General features: G+C 41.8%; 1 protein-coding gene across 1 annotated transcript in view; it reads right to left on the bottom strand.

Moving 5' to 3' along the window:
* FHIP1A (FHF complex subunit HOOK interacting protein 1A) overlaps positions 1-21,149 on the bottom strand; it is a 135,365-nt gene that overhangs the window by 99,465 nt on the left and 14,751 nt on the right. The gene's annotated exons all lie outside the window — the stretch shown is intronic.

Consider the following 21,149-nt stretch of genomic DNA (forward strand, 5'->3'; position numbering starts at 1 on the left):
GTAGGCAGCCTCTTGGCTCTTCAGGAGTCTGATTCCTTTCAGTAGGTGCCCTACTGCCGGTTATGCTGTGATAATCAGAATCCAGGAATGTGTGCTAAGATTTGCTGCAAGCCAAAGGCCTACCTACAGGCAGGTGTGCACCCATATCACTTTAATCTTACCCTTTATGAGTCTCACACACACACACCCCATATCTATGCATCAAATCAAAGATTTTTAATATGAAGACCTACTATCAACATTCTTTTAAATAAAGAAAAACTGAAGAAAGGTAAAAATATAGCCCTTAAGGTGGCAAATACGTACATTAATCTGATTTATGTAATTTGGGCTAGTGTTTGCCATGGCAGATAAGAAAACAGGAATCCACTACATTTTTAGCAGTGGTTGGCAGGTATGGAATACCACTTTGCCAGTTGCACAAAGGGTTTTGGGTTCCCTGGTCATCAAAACAGTGATGCTGCATCACAAGACACAGCATTTTCCCTATGCAGGCAAAGCACTCCACTATCTGGCTTCTACAGCAGGAGCCAATATAGAAGTTCAAAAGAAAAACTATACAACCTGTATACTATAGAAGGGAAAAACCCACCCACTAGTCATATGGATGGAAAGAGAACTTGCAAATAACTTTTAAACCAATTTGGCTTCTATTTTTGTAGGACTTCTGCATGTTGCAAATATTTGACTGGAATCTTTCATCTTTTGTTTCCCATTCAGACCTTCTTCACTCCCAAAAACATGGCGGTGTTCACAGAGGGAGATTAAGCAGCATTTTGAAGAGCTCCCCATGCTTGTAATTCTCATAGCATCTTCATATGCCTCCCTGCCCGCCTCCACTCAAACTCTTTTGGGCTACTTTTTTTTTTTTTTTAGTGAATTTAGAACAGGGCAATAGAAAAAAAAGAAAATTCTGGCATACCAGCCCAAGACAGAGCTAGACTGAAGTCTAATGAGATAAAGCAACAAGTACATGGCTTCATGCTAAGGTGAATGAGAAATGAGGACTGGATTTGGACTTGCATATTGGGTCAGAAGCTCTAGCTTGACCTTCCTCAAAACATTAATTTTTATTTTTGTCTGGATTATTCTAGATCTCTAGATCTAAATGGAATGTGAAAAGAATGAAGCCCATTTTCAATGTACACAAGAGTCTGACAAGTAAATGTATTGGTTACAAAACTGTTACATAAATACTGGATTTTACAACTCTCATTCTCTGTGAATGGGCACAGAGGGGAACCTGTAACACATACTCACAAGAAATCAATGAAGGTTTTTGATTTCCCCGAATTCCCCTGTACTGGATTTTTTTTAAAAAAGAAGCATATCTGTTTACCCTGAAACAATAACAAATGTTTCACTGTTAAAAAAAATTATATTGTAGCACAGAGATGAAGGAAAGTATAGACCTCACTTTTAAGTGGGTCATCAACAGGCCCTTTTTCTCTCTCAACTTAAACTGTATAAAACCAAATAATATAAAGTTGTGATAATTAATCTACTTAATGAAATGAGTGCTTTCATTTGATTAGGAAAAACAGAACAAGTATTAACTTATTTATTATTAAGGTTTCAATAGGAAAAGGACTTTGATGGGAATTGAGGGTCCCCACCAACTTGCAGAGTCATGCTATAATTAAGGTTATTTGTTACAGGCCCAAAAAGAGCCCAATAATAGGTTTTGGATAAAGTAAGTACTTTTTGTAGATAGCCTCAAAGAAACTCCAGCCTAGACAAGGCAAGTGGTATTTTAATACCTGTCAGCTAGTCTCAGTTAGCACATGGACCACAGCTCAAAGAGCCAGGAAGCGAAGTACAACTTGCCTTCTCTAAGCTGGAGTTTACAAACATGCTAGCCAACCCATTCTTTGAAACAAACGTGCTTTGAAAAACCAGGCACATACAGTACAAGACCAGTTTTTCTTGTCCCTTCTAAACAAGCAAAAACTGAACCCAAGTAAACAATGGAATATAAGGGTTTCAACTCTCCAATGTACTATTTTTGGCCACCCTATTCCATTGTTTTAGACTTCTCCAGGCCTAATTCTTTATTGCCGCACTATATATTATTCACCTTTTTCAAAAGTTCCAAACACTAGTATTTTTGCCAGTACAACAGAACCTCAATTTTTTTTTTAAACTGTACTGAAGTCAATAATGTTAGACTAAAACAAATTTTGGTTTAAGATAATTGTTTTCAGCAGTTACTCTAGATTTCCACCAGTGAAAGCAAGAACTGAAACAGTCCCAGTGAAGTTAGATTTAAAAGACAATGTGGTTTTGATGTGTACCTCAAGGTAAGGTCATCCCTTCCCTAGCTGCTTATTTCCTCCCATTACTTTTCTCTTTGAAGTTTTCACAATCTTTCATTAGCATTCTGTGCAGACTGGCGAGAGGCGGCCCATTGTGAACTACACAATACTTAATTCACATGTAAACAGACAGATATCTAAACATTTATTGTCTGACAGAAAATCTGTTTTTCACCTTTAACCTCTCCCTAGAGACTTAGCCTATGGCTACACCACACAACTTTCAGCGACATGGCTGTGCTGCTACAGCACTGCCACTAAAAGCCACGCAGTGTAGCTGCTGTTTGTCGGCAGGAGAGAGCTCTCCTGCCAACAAAAAACTTCCACCCCCCCCCCCCAAATGACAGAGAACACTCCTGCCGACAAAGCGCTGTTCACACTGGTGCTTTTCGTCCATAAAACTTTTGTCACGGGGGGGGGGGAGGAGGAGGGGGAGAGAGAAGGGGGAAAGAGGGCGGGGTGTTAACGTCCCGAATGACAAAAAAGATTTGCTGATGAAATGCCAGTGTAGACAAAGCCTAAGAAATGTAAGTAGGTTAGTTTATTTTACTGAGGCATCCCAGTACTTAACTGGAGCCAAACTGAAGTGCTGTGCACCTCTCACACCCCCATCGATTTCACTGGGAGCTGCAGGTGCTCAACACAGCCCAAAACAGGTTTAAGCCCTGAATTCAGTAATTAAAGTGATCTTTGTACCTTGTTATGATTACGAGCAGTAGAATGTCATGTATGGTATTACATTATGGGGCATGATCTAAATTAAGCAGGGTTGGATATGGTTAGTAATTGGATGGGAGATCAAAGCAAATTCAGGTGTTGAAGGAAGACCAGGCCAGTGATTCATTAAAGGCGGCCCTCTTCTCTCTGAGTCAGTAACGTTTGAACACTGGCTCATATGCTTCTATATCACATTTCAAATGACATCTGAACACAGGCTGTGGGTAACAGTTTCAAGAGCACCCAGAACGTCTTAAGAACCTAAGTCACTTTCGAAAATGAACTTAGGCCAGAATATGATTTTAGACAGGGCACGGGAGCTAATCTTGTAGTCTGGTCCAGCTGGAAGCAGAAACTGATGATGGAGTCTGTTACCTTTGATGCAATCTTGTTCATTTACAAAGAGTGTGTGCAAAGTCCTGTTTACCTGAGCACAGGAGGAATCAGAAGAGCAGTAGATAGCTTCCTTGCTCACAGCTCCAAACCTCTTTAAGCAGCACCCCCCACAGCCTCCTCTTTAGGCTTTTCTCAGGGTTGTGCTATCACCTGCTTATTCAGTATGTGTCTCCTTTTCTGCTTCTTCTGCCTCTCTCCTGTGCACAAACCCTTACCCAAACAATGCCCTCAAGAAACCACTCCCACCAAGTCATTTGAATCGTTGAGTGGCATTGGGTGTGCCTTTGTCTTGGAGATCACTATGGTTTCTTACATTTAACCTGAATAAAAGGAGACAGTTTAAGGGAACAACGAGGAGTACAGTGGCACCTTAAAGACTAACAGATTTATTTGGGCATAAGCTTTCGTGGGTAAAAAACCCCACTTCTTCAGATGCATGGAGTGAAAATTACAGATGCAGGCATAAATATACTGACACATGAAAAGAAGGGAGTTACCTTACAAGTGGAGAGCCATGGTTTAACTTCAATGAATTCAAAGAGGTCAGAGCCATAGGATAAAATTTTCAAAAGCATTTAAGTGATTCAAGTGGCTAAGACACTTTTGAAAATGGATTTAAAGTCACTTGAATGCTTTTGAAAATGTTACCTTTTGGCTCTGACCTCTTGCTTTCATTGAATAAACCAAAGAATTCTCCTTAAGACAGATGGCATTATCTTTGAAAAGGGGAACAAAGAAGACTCGGGGAATTATAGACCAGTCAGCCTAACTTCAATACCTGGAAAGATACTATAACAAATTATTAAATAATCAGTTTGTAAGCACCTAGAGAACAGCAGGATTATAAGGAATAGCCAGCATGGCTTTGCCAAACCAACCTAATTTCCTCCTTTGACAGGGTTCCTTGCCTAGAGGATACACATTTCAGTAAGGCTTTTGACACAGCCTGGCATGACATTCTCATAAGCAAAGTAGGGAAATGTGGTCTAGATGAAATTAGTGCAAGGTGAGTGCACAACTGGTTGAAAGAACATCCTCAAAGAGTAATTATCAACGGTTTGCTGTCAAACTAGGAGGATGTATATAGTGAGATCCCACAGGGGTCAGTCCTGGGAGTGACACTATTCAATATTTTCATTAATGACTTGGATAACAAAGTGAAGAATAAAGTGAAGAATATTGTTAAAGTGAAGAATATGCTTATAAAATTTGCAGATAACACCAAACTGGGAGGGGCTGCTAGCACATTGGAGGACAGGACTAGAATTCAAAAGGACCTTGACAAAATTGGGGAATTGGTCTGAATTCAATAAAGACAAGTACAAAGTACTTCGTTTAAGAAGGACAAATGCACAACTACAAAATGGGCAATAACTGGTTAAGTGGTAGTACTGCTGAAATGGATCTGGGGGATTACAGTGGAATACAGATTGAATAGGAGTTAATGTGATGCAGTTACAAAAAAGGATGATATTCTGGAGTGTATTAACATGAGTGTCGTATTTAAGACACGGGTGATAATTGTCCCACTCTACTCAGCACAGATGAAGCTTCAGCTGGAATACTGTGTCTAATTCTGGGCACCACACTTGGTCTAATTTGTCTGCATCTTTACTAGAGTCCAGAGGAGAGAACCAAAAATGATAAAAGGTTTAGAAAACCTAACCTATGAGGAAAAGGTTGAAAAAGCTGGGTATGTTTATGTTTGAAAAAGAAGACTGGGGTGGCGGAGGACCTGATAACAGTCTTCAGATATGTTAAAGGTGGTTATAAAGAGGATGGGGATCAATTATTTGCCATATCTACTGAAGGTAGGAGAAGTAGTAATGGGCTTCATCAGCACCAAGGTAGATTTATGTCTGATATTAGGAAAAACTGTCCAACAATAAGGGTAGTTAAATTCTGGAATATGGTTCCAAGGGAAGTTGTGGAATCTTCATCAGTGGAGGATTTTAAGAACTGGTTGCACAAACACCTGTCAGGGATGGTCTAGGTTTACCTGGTTCCTGCTTCAGGGCAAGGGGCTGGACTTGTCAAGGTTCCTTCTAGCCATACATTATCTAGGGATCATGTCCTATTGGAAGTCATATTCTGTTCTATTTATTCTGTATGCCACCTGTAATATTAACCATGGAATTATTAGATAACACTATTACAGACAGTTTTACAAGTTGTGTTTAACTGACCATATAGGTATTTAGATCTTGGAGTCTGCTGTATTGCTAGTTATGTTGCTGTTCTTTTAGAAGCTACTGTATACATAGTAAAGCTTCACTACCTTCTCACCAATTAAATAATTTCTTTAGCTGCAACTGTGGCCTCTGGAATATACCCACACAGCTAATTCCTGGCGTAAAATTAGAACCCCTCCCCCTCCCCCCCCCCCCCCCAAAAAAAAAAAAAAAAAAGTACTATACTACTGTTGGCGCAGAATAGTAACTCTGGTTTCAGTAACTCTGAGAAGTCACTGCATTTTACTGGTACATAATGTGATTTCTAGATGTACAGGAATGTGTTCTGGATGCCTTACTTCAGCAAAACTCTCACTGCTTTAAAAACCAAAGCAGACAAAAAGTGATTGTAAATCTTGATTTTTGTGATAAAATAAACTAATATTAGTCTGTAATATTGCATTATACTTGCTCTTCACTCTTAATATGTAGCCAAACCTACTGAGAAGTATCTCACATAGTAATAACAAGGAAATGAAAAAAATATTGTCGAAGAGATCTTTTTTGCTTCAATAGCATTTGATTTTCTATACTTCTTATTTAAAGCATCCCAAAACACTTCAAACAGCAGCAAATTTCATTCTAGTAGTGCAGCATTGCCAAAATCCACACAAGCATTGTAAATAAGTACTGCTTTAAAGTCTTGGCCCCAATTCTAATCTCTTGTATACAAGAGTAACACCACTGAAGTCAATGAGTTTCACTAGTTTTATACCAGTGTGAAAGCACAATTAGGCTCAAAGTCTTAAAATTGGTCCAATTTGAAGTCATTCCTCAGTCATTACAAGAGGTCCTAGCAGCAAATCCCACTATACTGTCTGAATGCCTGTGGTATAGGGATGTAGACAGACATAAGAAGATTTATTTTCTGCAGAACGATTACCATTCCCCAACCTAAAATACAGTGCAGCCTCTTTGAGGTGGTGCTCTTGGAAGAAGTGCAACAATGACCATATGCTTTACAAACATCTCTCACACAGGCTGGTTTAAAGGGATTAGCACTGGTGTCAAAAATGGCCATTTGCCCACCTTCCCAATCGCCTCAAACAGCCTCACATGCAGACCCCACCTGTTGTGATCTAAAGAGAGGAAGTGAAGACCCAATGAAAGAACTTGTGTTCTTGTATTTTAGAGGTTAGGAATTTGGGATTGAGGGAGCAGAGGAAAAAGGGGTAATGCTAAAAGATTTCTGCCATTTCCAGCAACTAGTGTCCTTCAGGAATATATCAATATTAGTCTAATCAGTTTCTGTTTACACCTTGGTTTGACCAAACAAACTGTACACATTAATTAGCTTATTAATAAAAACCACAGAGCATATAAGCATTCTGCTAAGCTTGCATTTTACAAGCTTAGATCTTGTTTGACTAGTAATGGGCATATGGCACTGGGATCATAATTTAGGTTCCCTAGTCATCCTACTCCTTCACTTTGAACAACAGTGTTTGAAGTTCATCATTAGTAAACATTAATCCACACTGGGCAGTAAGAGCTTCTCCTAAATTGCATTCACAACACTTTATTTAACATTTACAATAAAAACCAGTGTTCCAACTTCTATTTTCAAAGGTTTCTAACTTTGCAACAAAAAACTTTTGGTTTAAATTTTAGAATACCTTGCATGGTAGGGAATTAAACATACAATAAAAAATAAATTATTTAACAATAAAAAACACATTCAGTTCTTTAATATAGGCTCTGTTATTAAGCCAATATTCTCTTCACTTTTAGGAAACAGAAATATGTTACCTTTTGCAAATCTTACACATTTCCAGGAACCTTAGTTCTTAAATCTGGGCTAGTTAAATTGGAGTATTTTCAAAATACCCAGGAAATGATGTTAAAAGAAGTAGTTGCCATTCTCATGCGGTAAGATCTTCCACAAGACTGTAGGACTAGCAGTTTTGCAGCTCTTGAAATCCACTCAATTGAACAGCAGATTTGTTAGCAGTAAGGATTCAGTGGGACTCTTCTCAATGGAGCACAATTCCAGGGAGAGGATGGGGTAGTGCACATTCAAAATCCTATAAACATACATACATGTGTATAACATTCATACAGAAAAATAATTCAGAAGAGTATAAAATGATACAAGAATTAAACATCTGTGGCCTTTATTCTGCAAGCTATTCTGTGTAGCTGGACCTCAGCACTTTTGCAAAACTCAATTGAAATCAATGGGTGTCTGTTTATGCAGAACAGCTTGCAGGATCAGGGCCCAAAACAGACCAAGGGGAAGAGAGAACAAAGTTCCAGAGTCAAAGAACCATTAAGATGGCATCTTTTCTTCAGCCTCCTTTTAAGCCAGGGACTATTTGCTTAAAAGCCTTCACTGATAATAACCAATGTTATCTGCAGAGCCAATAAACAATGGCATAACTTTCTTTAGTACAATATCATCATGTTGTCTAAGGGACAGGTTGTTTATAGAATTAACTAGGGGCCTGTGTGAGACAATGGGAGCACATTATCTTCCTGTCATTTCAACCAATCAATTAGACCATTATATAGCCAAAGGAAAGAAAAAGTATGAAATAGCTTAATTTTAACCCAATTATTCTTGGCTTACCTAGTAAAGAGTCCTATCTCCTCTTGTTTTGGCATGTTGCACCTATCCTTTTAAACTTTTCATTTTGAAATTTATGGACTAAGTCACAAATGCTCAACTTATCCATGATTTGAAACCAAAATACCCTCAGGAAATGCTGACCAAAATGTCTCAATTTTCAAGAAACACACAAAAACAACAAACAAAAACACCACCACCACAAACACACCCCACACAGGTGGTAGTGCGGGAGAACAGTCAATTTTTTAAACTCCCCCCCCCCCCCTCCAATTCTACCTTCAGATAAACAATTGGGCCCCCACAGCTGGGCTCAGGGGGGGAAGGGAAAAGTGTGCCGGTATCTGAGCTGGGGGGCCCCCTGGCTGGGCTCTGGGAGGGGGAAAGGGGGCAGAGAAACATGAACTGGGTTGTCATACTTTCTACTCCTGGGGGTGGGGGTGGGGGTGGGTATATGGGGGGGGGTACAGACTACTTGCTGACAGGTATTTTGAAATAAATTACCAAAATAATTGAAACTGGTGTGATTATGTAGTGCAATTTTGACAAAATACATTTTGCAGAATTTTTAATTTTTTGGTGCAGGTTGTATTTTCAACCTGACATGTCAATGCTCTCTTCCCTCCCCCCCCCCACACACACAGATAGAAGCTTCTCCCTAAAAGTGTGTGTGGGGGGGGTGAGGAGTGTCAGTAGGCAGATTAAAAAGCATGTTTTGGGGGGTTTTTTAATCTCTGTTTTGAGTCTGACTCATGCTTTTTGAACGCTATTGGCAGACCAATACTAAAGTTAGTCTATGTGAGCATTAGAGTTCATTCCCACAACCTCAACTTCGCATCCATTATATTACGGTAATGCTTACAGTTTCTGTACAGATCAGAATCCCATTGTGCTAGGTACTCCATCAACATAATTTGTAAACTCTTCTGGGAAGATATTGTGTGGTCGAATTAGAAACAAGTCACAATAATTGACAAACAAAAGGGGGTCAAGAGGATTGGGAGGAAAATTTTCAATGGACAACCAAGGTTACACAGGAGGAATACAAACTTCCTAGCTTGTCTTGAACTGAAAACAATGGTATTCCTTAGGTTCCAATACTACAATACTTATGTTTGTCCTAGCTATCAGGACCAAACATATGTGTCCCTAATAGACATGCTAGCGCATCAAGAATGAACTCATTTAAACTATGACATAGTAAAGAGGATTAGAGATGCAGCACTCATTCACGCTATTTACAGTACATTAGAGGAAACAAAGCAAAAACAAAAAATGGATTACCCCATTATTAATGCAATCTATACCAGAAGGCTTTGTAACAAAGCGTTCTGCCAACATAAACCAAAGACAGCACGATATCAAACTTGGCAAATTCTAAAAATTCCTATCTTAGAACCCTCAGGAGACAAAGATACAGGATGATAAAGAACTAACATATTGCTTGGCTTACCTCTCGTTTCCTTTGTATCTTTTGACCATTCTCCCCCCCCCCACCCTCCCCACTTTCCTACTCTGTGAAACACCAAACTAAATTTACCTTATGTATTTTAGTAGAGTGGGATCCTCCCTCTGTACGACATGCATTTCACATAAATTAAGGATATGTCTACACTGCACTTCCATCAGTAAAACTTTTGTCAGAGAGGAGTGGGGGGGGAGAAAGAAAAAAAAAAAACCCACACACCCACGACTGACAAAAGTTTTACCAACATAAAGCACCAGTGTGGACAGCACTTTGTCAGAAGGAGAAAGCTATTCCCCCTGGTTGGGGGTGGTTTTATTTTGTCATCAGGAGAGCTCTCCTGCCGACAAAGTGCGGGTACACTGCATACAGCGGCACAGCAGGCAGTGTAGAGATAGCCTAAGGCCTTGGCTACACTGGCGCTGTACAGCGCTGCAACTTGCTGCGATCAGGGGTGTGAAAACGCCCCCCCCCCGAGCGCAGCACAGTAAAGCGCGAGTGTAATCAGAGCCTGCAGCGCTGCACGCTCGGTCACAGCGCTGCACGCTATTCCCCTCGGAAAGGTGGAGTATTTACAGCGCCACAGCAGTGCTAGGAAGTCCTGAGTCTAGCCAAGGCCTAAGAGTGAAGTTTTGATTGTGTTGCTCCTAGGATTCAACCAGTATTCATCCTTTATTGTGGGCCAACTTAACTGCGACCACAATTAGGTCTTAAGTCAGTGTAAGAGTGTCTCAGGGCTTGTCTACCCTAGAAATGCTGCATCTGTGTCACTGTAGCACTTCAGTGTACACACTCACTACAGCAATGGGAGAAGTTCTCCTGTTGCCATAGTTAATCCACTGCCCCACCCCACCCCAAGAGGTGGTAGCTAGGTCAGCGGAAGAATTCTTCTGTTGACCTAGAACTATCTACACCAGGCGTTAGGTCAGCTTAACTAGGTCACACAGAAGTGTGGATATTTCACACCCCTGAACGATGTAGCAGGGTCAACTAACTTTTTACTGTAGACCTGTCCTTGTAATCAAGTCCGTGTCAGTTGGGAATCAAAGCTTCAGACCTTGCCTCCATTGTTGAGTTTTCCAATGTTGTAGCTCAGGGGTAGGCAACCTATGGCACGTGTGCCGAAGGCGGCACACGAGCTGATTTTTAGTGGCACTCACACCGCCCGGGTGGCTCTGCATTTTAATTTAATTTTAAATGAAGCTTCTTAAACATTTTAAAAACCTTATTTACTTTACATACAACAATAGTTTAGTTATATATTAAAGAGACATTCTAAAAACGTTAAAATGTATTATTGGCACGTGAAACCTTAACTCAGAGTGAATAAATGAAGATTCGGCACACCACTTCTGAAAGGTTGCCGACCCCTGTTGTAGCTAAACAATGCAAACTCCTCGTGCATTACTGTGAAAAGTGACTTGCATTGATGCAGCTTAGAAACCAGGGCAAACTGCCTTACTTCAAGTAACCTTTCACATCAGTGCACCACATCTACACTAGGGATTAGCACTAGCATAATGACATTTGGGGTGGGGGGAAAATGCACAACAGTCCACAGACCAGTGTAACAAAGTTGTAGTCTCAAATGCTAATCTTACTCTTAACTGATTTGTTTTTCTATTCTATTTCCTGGAGGACAATAATCTTCTCTCTAACCTAGTTATCACCAATTATTTAAAAAAACAGCTAAGACCTGTTTGAATTAATGTTGTACATAACTGTAAGGTTGGGATTAGCCAAATCCTACTTTAAAATATGTATCACAGGACCGTTACATCCACAAACTAAGAGTTTCATACCAAAATAACAATCATTTTACTTTGTTGCTTTCAAATGTGCACCCCTGAAGAGCTTACACCACTGCTTGTAAGGCATATTAACTTATTAAAAAGGCCAAATTTCTAACACTATGATCCTTTGATGTCCAACTATATGTGATTTAAAACATCTGATTAAGAACGGAAAAAACGCCAGTTTGGGCAACCACAACTGCCTCAGAACAAAGACAGGGGAACACCATGTAGTTATTTGCAGCTCAGTCCATGTCAGAGGTCAAGCATGTACTCATTTGCTCTTGGCTGCAGTGCCATCTGTCCTGGAAACAGACATTTCTGCTTGGCTAAATGCCACATCAGTGGCTCTTTCAAATGAGGACTGACATCCAGTTATATTCACACACAACACACTGAAAAAGTGCTCAACCCATCAAGCACCACTATGTCTATACCCACTTTAAAGCGTTTGCTAGGTACAGTAGTTTGGATAGTTTATGCCACTCACAGAGTGGACAAAACCAGCCCCCTCCCTACCCATTGAACAGCAGCCCAAGCTAATCCAGGAAGCTAGATGCCCCCTTTTTGGTCCTTGCAAGATAGAAGTGTCCCCGCCACCCTCCAGCCCCCTTCGTGATCAGGCTGGGCCAGCACATTCCAAACACAGGAGGTAGAATTGCAGCAGTAATAGGAGCACAGCCTGCCTTCAGATCCAGAGGTTCTTTCCATCCCCGACATCAACTGATGCTATATTTGGTAAACTACTCATTTCTGCCTGGTCATTTACTGAAAAGGGATGCTGGAGAATGACTAGGTGTTGTTGTGTGGGAGAGGGATGGAAACAGGCGGATGTTGAGTTGTGAAAGGACAGCAGACTGGGTTGAGGGCAATTTGCTTAAGCAGGATATTTAGTGGTATAAAATAATTAGGGCCCTACCAAATTCACGGCCATGAAAAAGGCATCACGGATTGTGAAATCTGGTCTTGTGTGTGCTTTTACCCATACTATACAGATTTCACAGGGGAGACAAGCGTTTCTCAAATTGGGGGTCTTGACCCAAAAAGGAGTTGCAGAGGGGTCAGCTCTGAAGGCAGCAACCTGCGAGCAGCAATGCAGAAGTAAAAGGTAGCAATACCATACCATGCCACCTTTACTTCTGCACTGCTGCCTTCAGAGCTGGGTGGCCTGAGAGTGGTGACTGCTAACTGAAGGCCCAGCTCTGCAGGCAGCAGCACAGAAGTAATGGTGACAATACTATACCATGCCATCCTTGCTTCTGTGCTGCTGCTGGTGATGGCTCTGCCTGCAGAGCTGGGCTCCTGGCAAGCAGCTGCCGCTCTCCACCTGTCCAGCTCTGAAGGCAGCACCGCTGCCAGCAGCAGCGCAGAAGTAAGGGTAGCTGTGCCACAACCCCCCCTACAATAACCTCCCCACAACTCCTTTTTGGATCAGGACCCCTACAATTAGCTGATATCATGAACTTTAGGCTTTTTAAAATTCTATGTCTGTGAAATTGACCAAAATGGACCGTGAATTTGGTAGGGCCCTAAAAATTATGAGTGAGGGGAAAACAGTTGGGAAAAAAAATTGTAAAGCTAGAGAAATAATGTAAAACAGTTTCAAAGTCAAACTGGAAATATAATAGGAACTAATGATATTTTTAAAAGGATCACTTCCTTTCCTCCACTCCTCTATCTGCATGATCTAAGTGCTTTACACAAGTTTGGAAACTATATAAATGCTACTGGCAGTTTAAAACTTGGTTTGTTATACAGGTCTTTCCTCTTACTTCCCATTCCCACACTTTGGAAACTAGGCCAAAATCCCCTCCTCCCAGACTTCTTTGCCCACCTCCAACTTCTTTCATGTCTCCCCTTATCCTTATGGCTACCTTGCAATTTATGTTTAACACCCTCTCTCAAAATGGTGCCACCTGTTCCAGGAAGCATTCAAGATCTGAAGACCACACCCCACTCTGTTCAGGGTCATAATAATCTGTACCTTCTCATTCCTTGAGATTGTGAGCTGTTTGGGGAAATCGACTCGTGTTCATTTGGCACATTTTACCCTTTCACAGCAGAATTTGTATTTTACAGACCTATAACAGAGTATCAAGCACCAAATTCCACTTTTGTCTGTTCATGTAGTGGGGGAAAGATTTCCCAGAATTTATTGAGGCTCTAGTTTTCCTTTATCAACTGAACTGTTTCTCAACAGAGATGGATTATGAAGATAACACACAATTATCCAAACTCTTCTATCATCAGCTGCCATTTACTTGCATTAGCAGTACAAACAATTTAAAGACAGTTCAAAGTTTACAACAGTGGAGAAAGAGGAGACTTGTTTCTTTCCTCAACCCCTGGATATCCTAAAGCAGTGGTTCACAACCAGGGGTATGCAGAGGTCTTCCAGGGGTATGTCAACTCATCTAGATATTTACTTAGTTTTATAAGAGGCTACATGAAAAGCACTAGCAAAGTCGGTATAAACTAAAATTTCATACAGACCATGACTTGTTTATACTGCTCTATATAGTATATAAGTGTATCTCAACCTGGGAGCCACAATTTATTTTATAATTATATGGTAAAAAGGAGAAAGTAAGCAATTTTAAGTAATAGTGTGTTGTGACACTTTCGTATTTTTATGTCTAATTTTGTAAGCAAGTAGTTTAAGTGAGGAGAAACTTGGGGATATGCAAGACAAATCTGCCTCCTGAAAGGGGTACAGTAATCTGGAAAGGTTGAGAACCACTGTCCTACAGTGAAGCCAATACTGACAGCCTGCCATGTACTGCTCTCTGGTCACATGGTACTAGCTCTCGGTTTCCAGTGGTTAAGTTGCATTGCAAGACAGCTAAAAATACACTAAAATGCTTCCCTAATACACCTCTACCCTGATATAACATGAATTTGGATATAACGCGGTAAAGCAGTGGCTCCGGGGGGCGGGAGGGGGAGAGGGAGCTGCGCGCTCTGATGGATCAAAACAAGTTCGATATAATGTGGTTTCACCTATAACGCGGTAAGATTTTTTGGCTCCCGAGGACAGCGTTATATCAGGGTAGAGGTGTATTAATTCCCCATGTAAACAATTGCTGTAGTTGCCCCAGGAATGCTATGATTGTCAACAGGTGGAGGGGTGATCAGTGGGATTGTGAATGGGGAAGAAAGTAGTTCACTTTGCACTCCATCAATTAAGATGTAGTCCACTCTATGAAAATGCTTGAGAATGTGCGCTTTAAGTTCCAGTCCAGGTTCTTTATTAAAAAGTTAGATGGCTGTCTGATATGTCAAGTAAGGTTGTGTTCTCAAGCCCAGTTTCTAGAAGATAGTTGTCCACAACATAAAAACCCACCATCCAGTCTTAAAGAGAACAAAGTTTACTGGTCACAGAGACTGAACTACTCTCTCATCACTACATGCACTCCCCCCGCCCCCCTACAATAGGGCTGATGCACATTAGCAGGAAAACTCTCTACAACAGACACTCCTGTTATGTATTTTATGCATACACTAAGCTACATTGTTGAAGACTCTTCATTTGGCATCATTCAGAAGCATTAGGTTCACTAAGGTGGGGAAAAAACCCAACTAGTATCAATTACTTTTTTCTGCTGATACCACGTAATTGGACGATGCCTAGGTAATACCTTTAAGTTTATCAGCTGAAAAACTTTGTACCGCAGAAAATAAATGCCTACGTATTGTTAAACTGTAAATAAATATACTTTAAGTCACAGGAGGAGGAGAAATCAACAGCCTAACGGTAGGGAGAATAATTTCAATTCAGCTTGTATGTGGCATGTACCAATGACAAAAAAACAAAACAAAACAAAAAAAACCCTATGGAAATAAGGTGATAGACTATTCACTTACATTATGCCAGATATTCATAATAAATTAATTTAGCCAAAGTCCTATTTGGCAGCAATTCCCTAGAACAGTGGTTCTCAACCAGGGGTACATGTTCCATTGTGGGCACTCATAGGTCTTCCAGCGGGTACATCAACTCATCTAGATATTTGCCTCGTTTTACAACAGGCTACATAAAAAGCACTAAAAAAAAAAAAGGGTATAAATTAAAATTTCATACAAACAATGATTTGTTTATACTGCTCTATATACTATACACTGAAATGTAAGTACTGTACAATATTTATATTCCAATGTATTTATTTCAGAATTATATGGTAAAAATAAGTAAGCAATTTTTCAGTAACAGTGTACTGTGACAGTTTTGTATTTTTAGGTCTGATTTTGTAAGTAAGAAGTTTTTAAATGAGGTGAAACTTGGGGATACACAAAACAAATCAGACTCCTGAAAAGGGTACAGTGGTCTGGAAAGATTGAGAGCCACTGCCCTAGAAGACCAAAATAAATTAAAACAAGGAACCTGTTAATTTTAATACATCTAGTGGATACAAATTATTATTCTGTTTTAGAAAGTTTAAAAAAAAAAAAAAAAAAGATACACTGTAGCTTAAAAGAGGGGTTGCAAATCTTTGTGCCAATTGCCCATTATGAAGAAGTTACCCACATAGGGGACAGAAACTGTCACAAGGTTCCCCATCCCCTCACAAAGGTTTAGACCTCAAAACTAGCTGATTCCATCAAGATTCATACCAAGTCCAGAGCCATCAGCTGGCTCTCTGTCCTGCAGTCCTCTTCTGGCCCCTGGAATACAATACAGTCCTCTTCTGACCCCTTTAATACAGTCTCTGGCAGGGAACTCCCACTGCCCAAAACCCACAAGTAGCATGGAGGGGAAAATGCCAACTTAAAGGGACAGCATCAACCCAGATAATTTAAAAAAGTTACGTTTTCTGATCAAGTACCCTTTAAATAGTATGTATGTCCTCAGTGGGTTTTTTAAATTCCTTAAAAAATTCTTTAAAACAATTAAGGTTTTTTTCCCTGCCTCCAACTGATGCTTAGAAGGGTCTTTTACACAAGCTCAAGAGCACCAAGAAACATGCTCAGGAGTTCCTCCCTTCTCAGGGTTGCCAGGTGTCCGGTTTTCAACCAGAATGCCTGGTCAAAAAGGAACGCTGGCGGTTCTGGGAACCCAGCCAATGGGACCTGTAGGGGTGGTGCCTGCGGACGGGGGCAGTGTGCAGAGGCCCCTGGTTGCACCCCTCCACTTAGGAGGCAAAAGGATATGTCATCGCTTCTGGGAGCCACCCAAGGTAAGTGCCGCCCAGAGCCCACACCCCTCCCTCCCTCCCACACCCAAACCCCCTGCCCCAGTCCTGAGCTCCCTCCAACACCCAAACTCCCTTCTGGAGCCTGCACACCAACCCCAGCCCTGAGCCACTTCCCGCACCCTGAACCCCTCATTTTGGCCCCATTCCAGAGCCCGCACCTCCAACTGGAGCCCTCCCCCTCCCCCGCATCCCAACCCCCTGCTCCAGCCCAGAGCCCCCTCATCCCCAGCCCCACCACCCCCAGCCGGAGCCCTCCCCGTCTTCTCCCCCCGCATCCCAACTCTCTGCCCCAGCTTGGTGAAAGGGAGCGAGAGTGAGCAACAAAGAGAGGGGAGATGGAGTGGGGCGGGACCTCAGCTGGGGCAAGGATGTTCAGTTTTCTGCAGTTAGAAAGTTGGCAACCCTATCTATCCCTTCTTCCCATCAGGCTTTGCACACTTCTGCCCACCTTGCTGCCTCTTCCATCTAAGCTCTGGTGCTCCTACTAAAACACTGCAGCAGCAAACAGTAAAACTGTCACTATTCAAGTCTTTTATTGTGGGCATTTGACAGCACTTTGGTTTATGCTTAGTTTCTCTAATTGCTCAGGTGTAGTTATCCTGGGGGGAGGGTGTTACCTGTAACACCAGTTACAACTTCCCCTCCCCCATACGTTTGTCTCATATCCTGGTAAGACTGGTCATAAAACAAGATTGTAAATTGCACTGCAGTACTTAAGACAATAGGCCCTGAACTCTAACTGTGGCCTCTACATGCTATTCTAATACAAAGGTTGCTTTGTTTACAAGCAAATGAAGTCCTCAACATTATGACTTACAAAATGTCCAATTTGGTATTTTCCTTTGACCCATTTGCAAATTGTTTATCACTAGGCAACTGACCAAAAGGGGGTAGTGGGGGAGGAACAAGACAAAGTACTCAGCAATACAAAACCAAAGAATATGGCACAGAGGGAAATCCAGAAGCCAGGAAGCAAATCCCTTCATCAACCAAAGAATTAAATTTCCAGCATTTTTGTTTTTGTTTTTTATTTGGGGGGAAGGAAGGGGTGGTTGTTTTTGTTGGGAGGAAAACAGGCTGGAAGCCCACATACATGGGCCCCAAGTGTCTGGAGTTAAGTTGGCCAAAAATAGATGAGCCTTTTAGCATACTTTTAAGAGCAACCAACAGTAGAGTCCAGCAGACCTCCAAAACTAGAAGCTGGTACAAGGGACTGAAATTACATTGTAGCGAACAACCCCACATTAGAAGGAGATGAACTACACCATCTAATGCTTTTTTCCCCTATTATAGAGAATGCTTGACACGGTGTACAACACAAAATTTAAAAATCAGGTGCCTTGCGAAAAATCTTTGTTTCTGCATCAACATAATTATTGATTGGACCCCAGTTTCACTAACTCAGTGCTGCAGCAAAGCCAGAAGGATAACCACAAAATGCTCAGTGTTTAAATAAGGTCTACAAAAAGCCAAATGCTATAATTTTCTTTTGATAAAGGAGTAGATTTTAAAGAAAGGATGTTTATAAAACAAACAGGTCTCTCCAAATCAGACAGGTTTAAAGGTAAGTTTTGGATTTGAAACCTTAACAAGCAGGGTCCTGGAAAGTGGCCAAATTTAAGTGCCTTAAGTTTACATGAATTAGCCTGTTTAGTTTCCAGGAGAAAAGATACATCTTAATTTAGCATGGGAAATGACTAGTCACTTTTCCAGTTCACAGATCTTTCATTACTACTACTGGGCTCCAATTCTTGGAACAAAATTGAAAGGTTCCACTGTATTTGTGGATGTACTGATTTCAGAGGTGGATTAAGCTATATTGGGGCCCTGGACACAAAGAACATTTGGGGCCCCCATATCACCCCCCCACACACACACACACACTGTGGGGCCCTACCCCCTGCTCCTCCCCTTTCCCCAAGGCTCCGCCCCTTGGCTTGGCCAGAAGCCAGGCCATGGTAAGAGCAGAGCTGCCCAGGGAGCCTGGGCCACTGTGGAGCTCTAAACCCTACACCTGCCTTGGGTGGCACAGCCTGCAGGGCAGGGACAAGGGCTGGGGGCTGCTCTCGGATGCTGCCCGTTCAGCACAGCAGTTGCCTGGGAGAGTGCTTGGCTGCAGCAGCAGCAGGCCACCCCGCCCAGGCTCAGCTTCTCTAGGAACAGTGGCCGAGCGAGCCGGAGCCCTCCACGGCATGCTCAGAGTCGGCTCCTGTCCCCAGAAGCTGAGCTTGGGCAGGGAGAGGGCTGCTGCTGTCGCCGCTCCCTGCCTTGCGCAGGCTCAGCTTCCCGGGACAGGAGCTGACTCTGAGCATGCCGGGGAGGGCTCCGGCTCGCTTGGCCACTGTCCCTAGAGAAGCTGAGCCTCAGGGCAGACGCTGCGCTGCACCGGACAGCATGTCTGGAAGAGGAAAGGCTCTGGCCCCGCCCCTTCCTTTCCCCACCCAAGGCTGGCTGCTGGGTCGAGGACCCCGAGCAGGCGTCTGGGGAGGGCAGGCGGCTGACCCTTCCTGTCCCTCTCGCCCCCTCCCCCCCCCCACAGTATTGCCTCTGAACCCTGCGGCCTGCCCAGGTGATTTAAAAGTGGCGGCGGCTGGGGGTCCCGGGCCCTTTTAAATTGCCCAGGTCCCTAGGCAATTGCTCCCCTCCCCCCACCAATCGGTGGGCCCAGATATTCAATTGTATGTATGACCCAACTTTTCAGAAAGGTGCATTGTGTACACAGTAGCTGTTCCCAGCTTTGCTGCTAAATGACTTCCTACTCACCCACATACCCTTGGAACACCTATGGCATAGATTTGGTACAAGAGGCTTTCAAATGCTTGGAGGTTGGGATCAAGAGGAATGGTGGGTTCCACTTCTCTGTGGCTTTTGGGACTTTTCCCATATTGCCTTTCTTTGTTCCCCTTTGCACCACTCGCTGCAGGAACACGTAAGACGGTGGCTGTCAACCTTTCCAGACCACTGTGCCCCTTTCAGGAGTCTGATTTGTCTTGTGTACCCCCAAGTTTCACCTCCCTTAAAAACTACTTGCTTACAAAATCAGACCTAAAAATACAAAATAGTCACAGCACACTATGACTGAAAAATTGCTTACTTTCTCATTTTTACCATATAATTATAAAATAAATTGATTGGACTATAAATATTGTACTTTAGTGTATAGTATATAGAGTAGTATAAACAAGTCATTGTCTGTATGAAATTTTAGTTGTACTGATTTTGCTAGTGTTGTTTATGTAGCCTGCTGTAAAACTAGGCAAATATCTAGATGAGTTGATGTACCTCCTGGAAGACCTCTGCATACCACCAGGGGTACACTTACCTCTTGTTGAGAACCACAGGTGTAAGACATAGCTTTGTGCTTAGGTCTAAGCATAGCTCTGATGTTTGCAATTTCTAACTGCAACAAGGTATGTTCAGAGCAGCATATTCTTCCTTTGCAAATTCCTAACTTTCATTAGTATTAATGTATATGTGTGCGCGCACTTAGGGGAGAATGCCTTGTGGTTTCAAATAAAGGATTAGAAACTTCATTAGTTTCTTAAATGTTTTTGAATGGTGAGGAACTGGAATGATTTCCTAGTCATAATTCTCAAAATTGAGAGAGTACTGCTTGCACATTTCTCACTGTTGCTGACACCCTCAGCCCTACCAACGCCGGCAACATTGCCAATAAATTGCAGACATTTAAACTGTACACCACGAAGGGTTAATCATTTAAACCAGGAGCATCTAAACTTTGTTCAATGGAAGGCCAAGTTAGCAATTTTCCAGGCCCCAAAGGCTTCATCTGCTTTCATGGGCATAAGCAACCTCAGACCTCATCCGCTTAGAGAAATTTTGCAAAAACACATCACCACAGCTAAGAGCAAACAGCGTTACCAAGTTGGGAAACTAGCATAGGCCTTGGCTATCCTAAGAAGGATAATTATAAAAACTCAAAGAGATGAGCTTTACAGGATTTCTTTGTTCCTCCTTGGATTTTTCTTAGGGGATATGATTTGACCTTATGATATTATGCACCATATTTTGATGTGCAAGCATAATTTATTTGATTTACACACATACTTGAAGAAACATTACCATGTGTGGCACAATAAGTTGTCCCAATATAACAAGGCATTTCAGCTTTGAAGCGTGATTATAAAAATAAACCTTCCTATTCAACATAACTGCTTTCTGTGCATATCCAAGCTACCTGTTTACTTTCTCAAACATTTCTACTGCAGTTAATGTTGTAATGCCAGTACAGCAGTGAAGAACCAAGCTGAATTTTCTTCTGCCTTGCATATCACAAACCAAAATCATCAGCCGCATTCTAATGGCAAATCTTTCCTACTGGTGGTAATAAGTGGGCAAAAAAACAACAAAAAAAACCACAGCTTGACTTTCAGTTCCCAGGTTGAGTTTACATACCTAGTAGTTAGAAAAAGACTTTTTTTTTTTAACTGGGCCTGATCTACACTACAAAGTA

This window comes from Malaclemys terrapin, chromosome 5 (genome assembly GCF_027887155.1).
Source record: "Malaclemys terrapin pileata isolate rMalTer1 chromosome 5, rMalTer1.hap1, whole genome shotgun sequence".
In the NCBI taxonomy this organism is placed as follows: Eukaryota; Metazoa; Chordata; order Testudines; family Emydidae; genus Malaclemys; species Malaclemys terrapin.